The sequence below is a fragment of the Mauremys reevesii genome, linkage group 3 (genome assembly GCF_016161935.1).
Source record: "Mauremys reevesii isolate NIE-2019 linkage group 3, ASM1616193v1, whole genome shotgun sequence".
Taxonomy (NCBI): domain Eukaryota; kingdom Metazoa; phylum Chordata; order Testudines; family Geoemydidae; genus Mauremys; species Mauremys reevesii.
Window position 1 is genome coordinate 115752750 of NC_052625.1, and position 16578 is coordinate 115769327.

Below are 16578 nucleotides of genomic sequence, written 5' to 3' on the forward strand. Positions count from 1 at the left end.
ACTGAACCTTTGCTGGGAGACAATCAATAAAACATAGGCCACTATCTGGCTTGCCTCTTCATCGGGGCACTGCCTGGGTGGGGAGTGGCAGGGCTATAGGATCCTTGCTAGGGAACACCAAAACACCTGTACACCCCATCAAATTCAACTTTATTAGAAGTCCCAGGGAATCTGAAATAAGCACAGATGGTTAAAAAAACAGCACTGTTTTATCTCTCAATTTACCACCAGGTTGGGGCATTCCTTACCCAAGAGATGATTTCTTACTACATGAAACAAATGCCACTTACTATTTTATTTACCTGATGTTTTTTCATAGTGCCCATCACCACAGTACTCACATACTGCTGAATCATCAACTCTTCTTAGCTGTTCCTGGCATGTGTCCCGTCCAAGTAATGGCCCAGCCTGACCCCATTTAGCTTGAGATCGCAGAACCAGCTGGTACGGCAGCAAGCCACACCGGTTCCCCTTGAAACTTAGGTGACAGCACTAGTCTCATAAATATTAATGGTTTTAGTCTTTTCCATTATTATGCTGGTTTGGAATATAAGAAAAACAGAAAATGAGACAGATGGTGTGTGGGACAGAAAGTAAAGAAGTGAGAGTGACTGCAGAAATGGAAAATGTCATTGCTAGGAAACATTAAATTTAGTTTGAAAATGAGTCAGGTGCTGGTTGACATTTTCTGGAGATAAGCAGATGCCTGTGCAATTAATCCACATCAGGCTGGAATTCCACTAAGTATTCACTCTTATTATGTATTTTTGTGAGACAGCCTAAACAGTATCCTCTCTTCTCCATTTAGGCTTTGCCTACACTAGACAATTAAGTCGGTTTATGTTTGGTCAACATACAGCCACCGCAGTAATTACTGCAGTTTTTCATGTCCACACTACCCTCCTTCTGCCAGTGGTGCACGTCCTCTCCAGGAGAGTTTGCTCCAACTTAAGTGCAGGGCCGTCCCTACCCATACACAAAGTACGCAGCTGTGTAGGGCAACAGGAAATTTGAGGACTGAAGCAGGGCCAGGCATGCACTCACCGGCGGCAAGTGCAGCAACCTGGCCCCAGCCGTGCCACTAGTGTGTGCTGGGGCAGTTTCCCCTGCCCCCCAAGCCAGCCCCGCCCTGTGAGGGGGCTGCGTAAGGCCCCAGAATAGCTAGGTATGGCCCTGGAAGTGTGAGCCCTGCTGTCAGGTGCTGGAACCTCACTGCCGGGCACTGACAGCCCAGACAGCAACCAGCAGCAGGGCTCACAGCTGTGACCTCCATGCGGAGCTGATAGGCGATGTAAGTAATGCAGTGACTACATACACACACTGCATCGCCCTAACTACATCGACCTAAGCTCTACGCTGCTCATGGAGGTGGAGTTACTTGGTCAGTATAGTGGGGGACTTACAGCAGCGGGCGCAATGCTGCAGTGTAGACACTTACACCTGCCTTACATCGACCTAACTCTGTAGCGTAAATCTGGCCTTAGTCCTCATCTTCTAGGTGCAGGAGCTGGTTCTTTGCCTATATCTGAGGAAGGACCATAGGGGATCCCTGGGCAATTGAGATGGTAAAGGGTTCTGAATGAAACTATTTCCCTCTCTTCTCTCCTCCCAGAGAACTGATACTACTCCATCAGAATCATATAACTGACTGTGTACAGGGGAAGATCCAGAAACAAGCCATAATTTGGGGAATCTACAGAAAGAGGGATTATAGCCTGAAAATTAATTAATCTGAAAAAAGACTTAGGGATCCTGGTAGATAACCAGCTGAACATGTCTTCCCAGTGTGAGGCTGTGGCCAAAAGGGTAATGACAACTAACTGAAGTTTCCAGATCACAGTCCCTGGTTCTAATGGGGGACTTCAATCACCCTGACATCTGCTGGAAGAGCAATACAGCAATGCACAGACAATCCAGGAAGTTTTTGGAGAGTGTTGGGGACAACTTCCTGGTATAAGTGCTGGAGGAACTGACTAGGGGCCGTGCTCCTCTTGACCTGCTGCTTACAAACAGGGAGGAATTAGTAGGGGAAGTAGAAGTGGGTGGCAACCTAGGCAGCAGTGACCATGAGATGGTTGACTTCAGGATCCTGACAAAATAAAGAAAGGAGAGTAGCAAAATATGGACTTTGAACTTCAGAAAAGAAGACTTTGACTCCCTTAGGGAATTGATTGGCAGGATACCCTGGGAAGCTAATATGATGGGAGAAAGGAGTCCAGGAGAGCTGTCTGTATTTTTAAAAAGCCTTATTGAGGGCGCAGGAACAAATCATCCCGAAGTGCAGAAAGAATAGCAAATATGGCAGGCAACCAGCTTGGCTTAACAGTAAAATCTTCAGTGAGCTTAAACTCAGAAAGGAAGCTTACAAGAAGTGGAAATTTGGACAGATGACTAGGGAAGAGTATAAAAATATTGCTCGAGCATGCAAGGGTGTAATCAGGAAGGCAAAGGCACAATTGGAGTGGAAGCTAGCAAGGGATGTTAAGGGTAACAAGAAGGTGGTCAGGGAAAGTGTGGGAACCTTACTGAATGGGGGAGGCAACCTAGTGACAGATGATGTGGAAAAAGCTGAAGTACTAAATGATTTTTTTCCCTTGGTCTTCACAGACAAGGTCAGCTCCCAGCCTGCTGCACTGGGCAGCACAGTATGTGGAGGAAGTGAGCAGCCCTCAGTGATGAAAGAACAGGTTAAGGACTATTTAGAAAAGCTGGACATGCACAAGTCCATGGGTCCAGATGTAATGCATCCAAGAGTGCTGAAGGAGTTGGCTGATGTGATTGCAGAGCCACTGGCCATTATCTTTGAAAATTCATGGTGATCGGGGGAGGTCCCAGACAATTGGAAAAAGGCAAATATAGTGCCTATTGTTAAAAAAGGGAAGAAAGAGAACCTGGGGAACTACAGACTGGTCAGCATCACTTCAGTCCCCGGCAAAATCATGCAGGAGGTACTCAAAGAATCCATTTTGAAGCATCTGGAGGAGAGGAAGGTGATCAGGAACAGTCAGCATGGATTCACCAAGGGCAAGTCATGCCTGACCAACCTGATTGCCTTCTATGATGAGATAACTGGCTCTGTGGATATGGAGAAAGCAGTGGTTGTGATAGATCTTGACTTTAGCAAAGCTTTTGATACGGTCTCCCACAGTATTCTTGCCAGCAAGTTAAAAAAGTATGGATTGGATGAATGGACTATTAGGTGGATAGAAAGCTGGCTAGATTGTCAGGCTCAGCGGGTAGTGATCAACGGCTTGATGTCTAGTTGGCAGCCGGTATCAAGCAGAGTGCCCCAGAGGTCGGTCCTGAGGCCCGTTTTGTTCAACATCTTTATTAATGATCTGGATGATGGGATTAATTGCACCCTCAGAGAAGTAAAGAGGTGACTTAAGCATGGTTAGTATATACTTACATGGGGAGAAAACACCTGATGAGTATATGGTGAATTACTACCTTCAAGATGGAGCAAATTCAGTTGATAGGTGACACTGTCCAGTGGCAGCCTGGCTCGGTTTCAGCAGCTTACCCCTGAATGGCATTCCAATCAGCAGCCAGCACAGGAACAGAGGATATTTGGTGTGTTTTCCTCATGGACACAGAAGCATTTGTGATTAATAGGAAAAATATACATGCTGGAACCCACACTGAGAACAGCTTCCATCAGATTCAAGGTGGACTTTACCATGGCCCTGATAAATCTCCCCGCGAACAAACTAGGGAAAATAAGGAAGAAGATAAAGAGACTCCTCAGACTTCAAAAAATTCCTCAAAAACTAGGCTCAAGTTCAGGGGTTACTATCTCTACCATTCAGTCAAACCTTCCAAGTCTGGATTCGTAACTGGGCCCTCTGAAAACTGAAAGCTAACCTGCCTCACAGTGGTAGTTCATATGACATCATCTTTAGTGGAAAGTGAATAAGGAAGTCCTATGGTGTCTAAACCACATGAAGATATGGAACAGCAATGTAATCTGTCTGTCTTCCCCAGTGGGACAGTAGAATCAGATGCCAGTCTGTCAGGTTAGGGAGCAAAAGCTGAAAAATATCAAAAAGGGGACAATGGTCCCTTAAAGAGTCAAACTGGTACATAAACTCACTGAAGTATAATGACTGGAGTGTTTGCCATCATGATTTTTGCAAACAACTGAGACAGATTCTGGGTCCTTCTAAAAAAGGGCAATGCAACCAATGTATAGTATATAAATTTCATCAGGGTGGTCCAAAATCCTAGAAAATGTCCAACATTGCTGGAGGCTTTGGATCTATATTGTCTGCTGTGCCAAATCTTGGTTCAGGTCCAGTATATTTCAGAAGTGACTAACCTAATAGCAGACTGTTATTCTTACCCTCAGCATGATGCCTGGTGGAAACTACCCAGTTATTAATACAAGTCTTGGGCCCAAGCAATAGTCAAATTTGCCTCACGTCAGCTCTACTAACCCAGTGAAACAAGTATAATTATTCCAGAATTGGAAGAATAAAAACTCTTCCCCTTAATTACCAGTAAGCAAACCTTGGCTATGCTGCTTTGTCTGGCATAGGTTCCTCCTCTCTAAGATAAAGGGAGTGGTAAAATTTTCTCTTATCAGTTGTGTTCCAACCTTCCTTCAATGCCTACGAGAGTAAAAAGGGAAACTGGGCTCTCCTGTCCTCTATTTAGATCACAATTATCCTTTTGTAAAAACCTCTTCTGCCAGGATCAGCAATTAATAGGATCAGACAGATCACGTTGCAAGCAATATAGATACTTCCATGTATGAGATACCCATTGGACCCGCTTTGGTCATCCATCTAAAGGAGATGTATCAAGTTGGACAATTAGGTCACAGAAGAGGTCCTGCTTTAACAATGTTATCATCTACTCTATTATCCAAATGAATGCAGCTCTATATCAGCACTGAATATAGAAGCTCAACCCCTTGCCTTAATATTGTGATGCTTGCTGGCACCACACTGTAGGAAAATCAGGACTTAAAAGATATGGAGGTGAAATATTGTATACCGTCACTCCCTAAGTAATTCTGCTTGTATTCTCCAAATCTTAAACACGGAGTATAACAAACAGAAGCATTCTTATTGATTCACTTCAAGTTCAAGGGATGATTTATCACTTCAACATTAGAGATGACGAATCAGAATCCTAGCGGCATCAAATGAAGTGCTGCAACTCATAGGAACAGGGACATCACAAGGGAAGAGCCCATTGAGGCGAGAGAGGGACAGTGAGGCATGTATATACAACGTGTTTTCTGGAAATGTTCCTTGTCTGATGCTGTGCTACACAATGAAGAAAAGGAAGGCACTGAATATAGAGCCTCCATGTTCTTTAATAAAGAACAGAATTTCCTGCAAGATCCTTTTGCAAAATTCACAATACTGAATCATAAATGAACTAAATAGACAATGGACTCAATCCTGCAAAGTTTTATGCCTGGGAGTAATTTAGTTCATGGGATTGCTCCTGTTGCAGTCAATGGGACTACTTACAAGAGCAAAGTTACTCACAGGTATAAAACTTGCAAGGTTGAGTCCATTGTCTATTTAGTTCATTTATGGAAATCTTCCAGGTAAGAGGATTTGAGAGAGAAAGAGGACTGGAAAATGGAAACATTTAAACTTTGGCTTGCTTTCAACTTAAGATCTGCGTGGCTGCTTATTCAGTTTTTCAGATGCAGTATATATATTTCTTGGTGTTTCCTTTTGCAAGCTGCAGTAACTTTTTTTCTAATGTTATATTTTGTACATATAATACCAGTATTCATTTTTTAAAATATGTAAATATTTGTGTAAGCAATAGACTGGAAAGACTTCTTCAATATGCATGCAAAATATTATCCAAATACAGGCACTCAAAGTCGTTCTAGCAGCTTCCAACAAATCATAATCGATTACTGCATAAACATCACCCATTTAAAAGTCCATAATGATGTATTAAGACAAGCATGTACCATGACCTCATGGAAGTGCAGTATTTACAGACCATTAAGTAAATAACACGTGATAAAATTACATTACTGAGTATTTACTCTAACAAGACTAATGTCAAGAAGAGAGCTGTTAAAAATCTGTAGCCTTAATACTGCCGGCAGATTGATGCAGGTGAATCCCTGTATCCACTCAAAGAATCATACTGAAATCAGTAAGGATGTGAACAGGTGTAGGGGTCCAGTTGCTCAAATGAAATTGAAAGATCTGGGCCCAATGTATCCACTCTCATACACCCACTATTGCTTATTAGCTATTGTCTTCTCTCTCTGTTTAGAAAAGAAAATTAAACCATAAAATATGTTCTGATATCATGAGTCGGATTAGCAAACCATCAACAGACAGGAAAATCAGATGTCGGGACTATAAATCCAGGATAACAATCCATCCACACTTAAAACTGTTTAAAAAAAAATACAATGGCACAAGTCTGAGTCCAGATTTGTAATGTTAACTCTAAGTAGCCTCTATTCTCTTGGTCAAATCTTTAATATGTTTGTGACTAATGTTGTTTGATAATTAAAATACATCTATTTGTTTTAAATAGAACTATCACAACCAACCCCATTTTCCAATAATTCACATGCTGGGAATCTTACAATTGCCCCAAATCCAGACTGACACAAGAAAATTAAAATCAGCATTTGTTCCTTATTTCTAATTATTTTTTAAACCAAGTTCCTAGCTCACCAATTTCCCTGAATAACAAAGGCTATCCGGTATAAAGTTATGTCAAACACACTGGAATATGATCGTTGCCTATTGCTGAATGCTTCGGTGCATCACTGCAGTGAATACCCACCCCACATCACCCAATAGCTACGACAGATTTCATGCTCCCAAAATATCATTTAAGGCCCTTCCCTCAAATTACCCCCATCACCTCCTCTTCCTCCTCCTCAAATTATAAAAAATGAAACCTACTTCCTGGAGGTATATGTAAAAATTCCATAATCCTAACTGGAAATATATTTCAGAACCTGTTAAAGGTGGGAGAAGAAATAATTACACTATTAGCAACAGGATTTTGATTGCAGAGAAATAAATAGACTTGGATTGTAAAATCTTTGAAGCAGGACTACAGAGATTGAAAGCAGCTACCTCACTGTGGGTGTTACCAAAACATAACCAGTCCAATGAAGAATTCAAGCGAACTGAAGCCCTCCTTCCCCAAACACAGGCTAGCTGTACATCTACAACACACAATCTGCACCTTTCAGTCCCGCAGCCATAGGAGCCAAGTTATATGGGCTCGAGGAGCCCCAGCCCCAGGAATATTCAAGGCTGAGGGCTGTGCTCCACCAATATCTGGAGCTGGATTTCTCCCCTGGCCCTGCATGGAGCAGGCACTGGCCCCTGCCACTACCACCAGCCCTAGTCCCGGAGCATCCCCGCCCACCCAGTAGTATAGTGGGGTGGAAGGGGGGAAGCAGCTGCTCCCCTCTGAGCACATTTTCCAAAATCAGCACCTTTCCAGGCAGCCAGCACTGGGCTCTGGACTTGGAGTCCGGACCGGGTTTAGCGTGTGGCCGCCAGCTGGCTCTGGGCTCTGCACCGCCCTCCTGCAGCCCCAGCCCGGGCTGGGGGCTGCAGGCAGCGTGGGCTGGTTGCGGGCTCCCGGGGAAAGGAGGAGGAGGCGCCCGCCCGCTCGCAGCTGCCCGCTCCCGGAGCCAGGGTGGGCTCTGCCGGGAGGGGGAGGGGTGGCAGCGCAGCCCCCGCAGTGCGGCGGGGGACTGAGGAGCAGCAGCCCCCTTGGTCCCAGGCAGCCCCGTGCAGAGCAAGGTGGCCGTGCGGCAGGGAAGGGGGCTCTGAAGCCCAGCTGGTGCCGGTGGAGAAGGAAGGAAAAGGAGGGGGGGGGATGTTTTTTTCTCGTGGTCTCTCTTCAGCAGAGGGGACAGAGGGAGCAGCAGGACCAGGAGGCAAAGGAGCGACTTTGGGTTATTGCCCCCCCACTTACCCCCCTCCCTGTGCTGCTCCCAGGGCTGTGAAAGGGGGCTTAGTGCAGCTTGTGAAGGAATGGGGGGGTAAAGGTACTTTAAGGTGCCAGTTGTGTCTCCTCATCTCACTGCTGCCTAGCTGCAGACCCAGTGCTTAGAAATCAGCAATGATCTCAGGGGCTGCACAGTGCTCTGTAGGAGATCTCAGTTGCCTGCTAAATGCTTCCACAATGCCACCTTTTCACTCAGTACATCCTGAATAGTGGGAACTGGGGGCGGGGGGAGTGTAGCAGATGCCAATTTGAGGTGAATAGTCTCTTGGCCAGATTCTACTGCATTTATGGTGCTTTGTGCCATGGGCTGGAGCAAAGTGGCTGGTGGATAACCAGGAATCTGGTTAATAATTGTTCTCTAAATTCAGCTTTCTTCTTTCTCTCTCTCTGAATTATCACTAATTCAAAATAGTAGCGTGCAAGCTGACTGGATAATGGTAATAGCATAATCTCTTGTTATAGCACTACCTGATTAGTAATTGGATATGTTGGCTGGCACCTTTTTTTACGTGTTCGCTCCCCCTGATGTTAGAACCTGGCTACACCACTGGGGAGGGGAGCTTCCTAGACCTGTGCAGCTGGGGCTTGGGTGAATTTTGTGATACTGTGCCCCTCCCCAGCTACCACCCTGCAGTCCCCACTCCTGCACCATGCTGGGCAAGGGGCAGCTCCATCCCCAGTGAGGCAGTGGTGAGGGGTGGCAGCAGGGGAGGCCACACGTGATGGCAACCTCCCCCGTCGGTACCCACCATAGGGGAGGCGAGTGGGCTTTCTGGACCTGAGAGGGACCCTAGGAGCATGTGCAGTGAACTTGGGGGGAGAGGAGAGGTCCCTCCCCTGGAGCTTGCTGCTGCCAGGGAGGGTGGAGGGGAGTCCTCTTTGGCCCTAGCCCTGGGGCAGCCTGTCTGCACCCCAAGTTCCTTATCCCCAGCCCTGCCCCAGAGTCCTCACCTGATGGGAAAAACACGCAACTTAAATTTGGTGGTCAGTTTAGAGTATCATAGAATATCAGGGTTGGAAGGGGCCTCAGGAGGTCATCTAGTCCAACCTCATGCTCAAAGCAGGACCAATTCCCAACTAAATCATCCCAGACAGGGCTTTGTCAAGCCGGGCCTTAAAAACCTCTAAGGAAGGAGATTCCACCACCTCCCTAGGTAACCCATTCCAGTGCTTCACCACCCTCCTAGTGAAAAAGTTTTTCCTTAATAGCCAACCTAAACCTCCCCCACTGCAACTTGAGACCATTACTCCTTGTTCTGTCCTCTGCTACCACTGAGAACAGTCTAGATCCATCCTCTTTGTAACCCCTATCAGGTAGTTGAAAGCAGCTATCAAATCCTCCCTCATTCTTCTCTTCTGCAGACTAAACCCTCCCAGTTCCCTCAACCTCTCCTCAGAAGTCATGTGCTCCAGCCCCCTAATCATTTTTGTTGCCCTCCACTGGACTTTCCAATTTTTCCACATCCTTCTTGCAATGTGGGGCCCAAAACTGCACGTAGTACTCTAGATGAGGCCTCACCAATGTTGAATAGAGGAGAATGATCATGTCCCTCGATCTGCTGGCAATGCCCCTACTTATACAGCCCAAAATGCTGTTAGCCTTCTTGACAAAGGCCAGAGGAGGGAGTGTTAGTGCCTGTGCGGACTTCTGGGAAGTGCATGGGGTGGAAGGGGATGCTGGGATGCTCTGGAACCACTCCTTCAAAGCCAGTCAGGACTCTGGGGGAGCCTCCTCTCTGAGCAGACTGTCTCCAGGGCAAGAAGCTTACACCTTCCTGGGTCTGACCTCATAGCATTCAGCATGCCCTTCCACACCATGCACTTTCCGCAGTGAGTCCACCCAGGCGGGGTCCTGGGGCAGCCAGAGGTCCCTGCACCCCAACTCCGCAGTCAGATGTGACTCTCAGCCAGACAGTAAAACAGACGGTTTATTAGATGACGGGAATACAGTTTAAACAGAGCTTGTTGGTACAGAAAACAGAACCCCTCGGTCAGGTCCATCTTGCAGGGTGGGGAGCCCAGAACCAAGCTCTGGGTCTCTCCCCATTTCCCCAGCCAGCTCCAAACTGACACTCCCTCCTCTGGCCTCTGTGTCTCTTCCGGACAAGGAGGCCACCTGATCTCTTTGTCCCCAACACCTTCAGTTGGCATCTTGCAGGGGAAACTGAGGCACCCACACAGTATTCAGAGAAAATATTAAGAACATTCCCACTTCATCACAACAGGTGCAACAAAATATAATACTGTATATTTAAGTAGGCAAGTGCTGCTTCTGACTTTCCACTTTTAATTGACCCTTGTAATCTCGTGGCACTGACGCGTTGTAGCTTCATTTTATATCGGCGTACAGGGCGGGAGCAGGGGGGCACCACCATTTTGGGCCCCACCAAAAATTATACAAACCTGCCGCCTATGCCCGCAGCCCCTTCTCTAAGCAGCTTCCTCACGCCCGATGTTCCCCCTCTGGTTTTGCTGTCACAGATAAGCCAAGGGACCCAGCGTTTCTGAAGCCAGCCAAACTAATGCACTTCCCCATCTGCCCGCCTCCTCCCGCCCTTGCCGGCTGTGTTGTTGTGCTGTGCCTGTGAAAAGGCAGATTAATTGTTTGTTATGAGGGCTGCAAAATGTGAGCCCCCGATGGAGCCCCCTTCCCCTCCTCAGGCTGCTGCTGGGTCACCCCTACCCCAGCCCGAGAGGGGCATCTGCCGCCCGCTGATACCCACCCAGCTGCACCGGTTCCTTCAGCCGCGGGCCGGGCACTTGCGGTTGCGGCGGGGTCGGATCCTCTCAGGGATGCTCAGCGGGGCCCCCATGCTCCCCGGGCGGCTTCAGGAGGAGGGGGTGGGGGTCGCTGCAGAGGGGCGGATGCGGCAGCCCGGGAACATCCACGGCCGCCGAGGAGAGGTCCCCGGAGAGACCCGGCCGCTGCAGGCAGCTCAGCCCGCTGCAGAGAGCGCGCAGCTCCCGGCCTCCGCCAGCAGCATGGTCGCCAGGCACAGCCCCAGCCCGCCCCGCCCCGCCTGGCCTGCGCCGCACTCACCCAGCGGCCCTCGCCGCCAGCGCGCCCCGCTCCCCCGGCTCTGCCTGCGCCGCCAGCACGGCCCGCAGCTCCGCCCTGCCGGGCCCCTCCTCCAGCCCCGCTCCGCGCATCGGGTCTCCTCTCCCCCGAGGGACGGGGGCAGTATTAGCCCCTTCAAATGTCACCCGCAGCTTTCGGCCCCACCGCGGGGGCCAAAATCCCCCCCGCCATCTTTCTGCTGCCCTATGGTTTGTCCCCTTGACCACACCAGGGAGCCGGCCCCCAGGTTGCTCATTTTCTAGGCAATTTGACTTGTCTGAGGTTTTTGGGGGGAGGGGGAGGGCGAGGAGGAGAAACAGTCTCACATGTTGTAACGTAAAGGGTTGACACCCCCACCCCACTACCCCATAGAGTCCATGGCAGGGTCAGCACCTTAATCTGAGCAAGTTGGTGTTCGCTTAGTTCTCTTGGATCCCCCCCTCCCAAAAAAAGGTACATATACTTTTTCAATTTGATCCAAACAGTTGACCCCTTGCACCCATGAGGAGCCCCATTATAGAATCAGGGCCCAAATTTTAAAATGCATTGAAAATTGATAACGTTAATTTCAGTGGGAAAATGAAAAACCTGAGCTACTCATATTCCAGGCCTCCCTACACTCCTGGCCTCCACCTTTCTTCTTAAGACAAAAAAGTGTTTTGTTTCAAAATCAGGAAAATAGATATATTTCCCTGCATTATGTGACTTTGGGAAACAGCAGGTCTTGAGCACACATGATTTGTAGTCTTTGCAGATATTCCTCCTTTAGACAGGGTAATGTTCACCCCTACTCTATTCCTCTCTTAGTCTGTTTCACATTCACAGTTAGTCTGCAGAAGAGAAGAATGAGGGGGGATTTGATAGCTGCTTTCAACTACCTGAAAGGGGGTTCCAAAGAGGATGGATCTAGACTGTTCTCAGTGGTAGCAGATGAAAGAAGGAGGAGTAATGGTCTCAAGTTGCAGTAGGGGAGGTTTAGGTTGGATATTAGGAAACACTATTTCACTAGGAGGGTGGTGAAGCACTGGAATGGGTTACCTGGGGGGGGGGTGGAATCTCCTTCCTTAGAAATTTTTAAGGTCAGGCTTGACAAAGCCCTGGCTGGGATGATTTAGTTGGGGATTGGTCCTGCTTTGAGCAGGGGGTTGGAATAAATGACCTCCTGAGGTCCCTTCCAACCCTGATATTCTATGAAAGTCCTGAGGCTTCAGAGGCGGGGCTGAAGGCTTTAGCAATCCTACAAAATCATGATCTGCAGACTAAAAGCCTGAGGTTAAGCAGTTATATATAGAAACACCATGGGTGTATGGTATCATAGGCTGGGGGAGGCTGTGCCTCCCCAAACAGCCAGATGTGGCCCTGCACACACTCCACCCCCAGGTCCCCATACCAGCTTCCACTAGGTGCAGCTCCAGTCTCCCTGGGGGGTGGCTCCAGCTCAGGCTGCACCACCCACTCTCTTGGCATTCTGGGTCTAGGAAGACTGAGGCCATGCCACCCACCCTCCCGACACTCTGTGGCTCGGGGGCTGTGGGGGCTATGCTGCCCAACCTCCCGCCAGGTGCTGAGGGGGGCTGCAGCTGCACCATCTACCTAGTGCTCTATGGTCAGGGAGGCTGCAGCCACACCGCCTGCTCTAGGGCTGTGAGGGAGGCTGTGGGCGCTCCGGGGCTGGAGGCTCTAGCCTGACGCAGATGCTTGCGGCTGCCATGGGGAATGGCTCTGGCAGGGGGTGTGGAAGGGTTGGGGCCTCAGGCGGAAGAGGCACGGCTGGGAGCTAGCCTCCCCCAGCCAGCAGTTCCCACGCCACCCATGATAAACACACAATATTCCCTACACTTGTAAAATGAGACTCTCATAACGAAATGCCAGATAAAGAATAAAGTGCCATAGCACGGCAGCTCTTTTAAGATAAGAAATATTATCACGACTTCCATATGGGCCTAGCCTACTTAAGCCGCATTCTTGGATGGTCCCCAGACACTACCCTAATAAACATAATTCACAATGAAAGGGAAACACTGTGGAGAACAAACTGGGACATTTTTTCTTTCCCTCTTCTCTTTGTTTCCATTGAAGATGTACATCTCCCACTCAAAATGGTGCAAAGCCTATTTAATTCATCCCTACATTTGGCTGACTAGGTAAAGGCAGTGACTAGCAACACTTTCTTTCAGCTCCAAGGAAACTTCACCCCTTCCTCTTGGCCAAGGACCTGATCATAGAATCAGGGTTAGAAGGGACCTCAGGAGGTCATCTAGTCCAACCCCCTGCTCAATGCAGGACCAACCCCCAGATTTTTACCCCAGTTCCCCAAATGTTCCCCAAATGGCCCCCTCAAGGATTGAACTCACAACCCTAGATTTAGCAAGCCAATGCTCAAACCACTGAGCTATCCCTGGAGTTCAAATATGATAAAGTAAATTAAATAAGCATGACTTGTAAACTTAATCCTCGGGCTAGAAGGTGGAAAGGAAGTTTCGTAAAATCTACGGAAATAAGCTAGTTTGTGTTACCATGAATATGGTTCTCTATCTATGTGTACAGATTCTCCACACACACAAGGTCAAGAACCAGACTGGTTATATGAATGCATCCTGATGATGCAGCATATAAGGAGACCAACCAATGGAGGGATTGGAAAGCATATGGGAGCATCTAACCCTTCTCTATGCACATCAGAAGGCACACCTCAGATATTCAATAGCTTCCCCGGCATCTCTTCCCATTTCTTACATTGCCTCCATTCCAGCACCAGGCTGCTGCTGTTTCTGCTCCCCTAATGGAGAGGCTTGTGCCAACAATGGTCACTTCCCTATGCTCCCTCTTCCCACCTCACACCTAGAAAAGCAGGTGATGAAACTGGATTATACAACACCTCTCCCATTAACTCTTCATAGTCCCCTCATAATAGAATAAAACTGCCCTCTCACACATACACACTGGACAACACTATTCAGACACCTAGCTTCATACGTGACACCCTCTCACAAATCAGACATTTATCTGGTCTGAATGAGAGGTTTTGATTCTGGAGAATGTTTTTCTTTTAATGAAAGTTTATAAACAAGTAAATGGATAGCCCTGCCATTCTGAGAAAAATTTAATCTGAACTAACAGTAAACCAATGCTGTTTTTCCTTCATTTGTCTGGTGACAAACAGGCTGAAACAAAACTCCAGAGATGCAATCTGCCCCTATTCATCTCAATATTTGAGCTTGTTTCTGTAATTTTCACTCCATGCATCTGAAGAAGTAGGTTCCTTTACCCACGAAAGCTTATGTCCAAATAAATACAGTCTTTAAGGTGCCAACGGACTCCTCGTTGTTTTTGTGGATACAGACTAACACAGCTACCTCTCTGATTCTTTCAGAGCTACAATTTTAAATAATTTAGGTGCACTACTGTGCATCTAATGCTTGGTCACCATGATCCATGCATTTGTCACTCTCAGGCTATATCACTGTAATTTACTGTATCTGAAGCTGACTTTAAAGAAAATGCAGAGGCTCGCAAGATGTAGCTGCCCACCTTTTTGTGGTTTAGTTTGTTGTGAACATATATATCCACACTCTTATTACTAATAGATTTTACCTAGAAGGTGCTCAGAAACTACAGTGATGATAGGGAGCTGCATAAAACCTTAATCGAAGCATCCTGAAGATTATGGTCCCACTCCTCCACGATGATCCAAGAGGATATACCCCATACCCCCACAAAACTCCTTGTAAGAGCAAGGTCTAAGACTCCACTTAACCATATACTGGGCTTCTACAGTTAGAGATAGTAGCTCACATTAGCAGCTACTCAGATACTGTAGTGATGAGGTTACCTAAGAACTAAGGGCTTGGCTACACTCGAAACTCCAAAGCGCTGCAGGTACTCCACCTCCCCGAGGGGATTAGCTTACCGCGCTGGGAGCCGCGCTCGGGCACTGTTTACACTGGCGCTTTACAGCGCTGTAACTTGCTGCGCTCAGGGGGGGTGTTTTTTTTTACACCCCTGAATGAGAAAGTTGCAGCGCTGTAAAGCGCCAGTGTAGCCAAGGCCTTAGATATCAATTTTATTTTTGTCTTTTTTCCCCCTACCACACAGGATAGAAGATAAGTCTGAACTCTTCCCTTATCATGATTATAGAGTCTGTGGCATTCGTTTGCACACGACCAGGTCACGGGTGTATCTTTGATTAGCTCATCTTCTGTAGCAAATGGCTATTAACAGTGGACAACTTTTTACCCATAAAAATCCCCCAATTCCTGTGAATTGCTTCTTTTAGAGTTAGACAATTCGGTTCCGTTAGTGGTTACACTAGTTTGAAAAAATATATATAACTATTTTTCAGCCACTGACAACATTATTCTGTGGATTGTGGCCTTGCTGGGATATCTGGGGAGATTTGTACCAAGTCAGGACAAAAATTTAAATTACTGCTTTAGATACATGCAAAATAAACAAACAGCATAACTGGGATGCTAGAGTCAAATTTTGGATTTAAATTTCTCTTTAGGCCCTGATGTTTGGGGGAATATTACTGGAAATGCATACTTTGCACAGAGTTAAAGCCACAGGTTATATTTTGTGTTAGTTGGAAGTTTTAACTATTAATAGTTAAGGCTGCGATTCTGTCACGGAGGATGTGGAAGTCATGAATTCTGGGCAGCTGGGTCTGGGGATTGCCTGAGCAGCAGCCAGTGCAGCTGGTCCCGGGGAGGGCCCGAGCTGTGGTCCTAGGGGCTGCCCTGGAGCCAGCTGCACTGGCCGCTGCTTGAGGCAGTCCCTGGGGCCAGCCACACTGCCTTCTGCAGGAACAGCCCCAGGCAGCTGGCCCTGGGGAGCACCCAAGCAGCAGCCATCCAAGCATTAGTCCCAGGGACCACCCCAGCAGTAGCGGTCCCTACATGGCCAGAGCAGCAGCCCTGGAGGCCATCTGGAAAGCGGTACCCGGAGACCAGTGGCCACTGGCGGGGAGAGGGGGGACAGTCAACCCCCGGCACTGGAGCAGGGGCCCTGGAGCAGGACCCCACCCCAGAAGCAGAGATTTAGTCATGTGTCTGTATAGTAAAAGTCATGGATGGGTCATGAGCCATGAATTTTTATTTATTGCCCGTGAGCTGTCCATGACTTTTACCAAAAATATCCATGACTAAATCTTAGCCTTATTAATAGTATTATCTGAATTACTATTAGTCATTAAAACCTAATCCAATGCCCATTGAAGTCAACAGGACTCTTTCTATTGATTTTAATGGACATGGGCTCAAGCATTTAGTAAAAACTAGAATCATATACATTTGCACACTAGATAACTTAAAAGGGCAATCTGGGACTTTGAGGTACAGAAAAGGGCTTCTCACGTCTAACAGAGTGAGGGAGAAAGAAAAATAGGAAAAAATATTAAATTCTTCACAAGAAAAATTTAGTTGAGACTTCCTTCCTCCCCTTCCCCAATTTTCTTTTGAAAAAAGGCTAACAATTTTCTAATCAGCTGTAAATAGTAGCCATACATTGTACATGAACATGATTTTCAAACTGTCAGATAGCACCCTCTA

General features: G+C 47.4%; 1 protein-coding gene across 3 annotated transcripts in view; it reads right to left on the reverse strand.

Moving 5' to 3' along the window:
- The window catches only part of NCOA7 (nuclear receptor coactivator 7), a 144799-nt gene extending 133769 nt beyond the window's left edge, over window positions 1-11030 (reverse strand). For 2 of the 3 annotated variants that reach the window (XM_039529711.1, XM_039529708.1), the window contains exon 1: window positions 10695-10974. The gene's annotated coding sequence lies outside the window, so the exon portion shown is untranslated. Of the gene's footprint in view, window positions 1-10694; window positions 10975-11011 lie in introns of those variants that run through there. The other variant, XM_039529709.1, reaches the window with a different exon arrangement.
- Between the last annotated feature and the right edge of the window lie 5548 nt (window positions 11031-16578).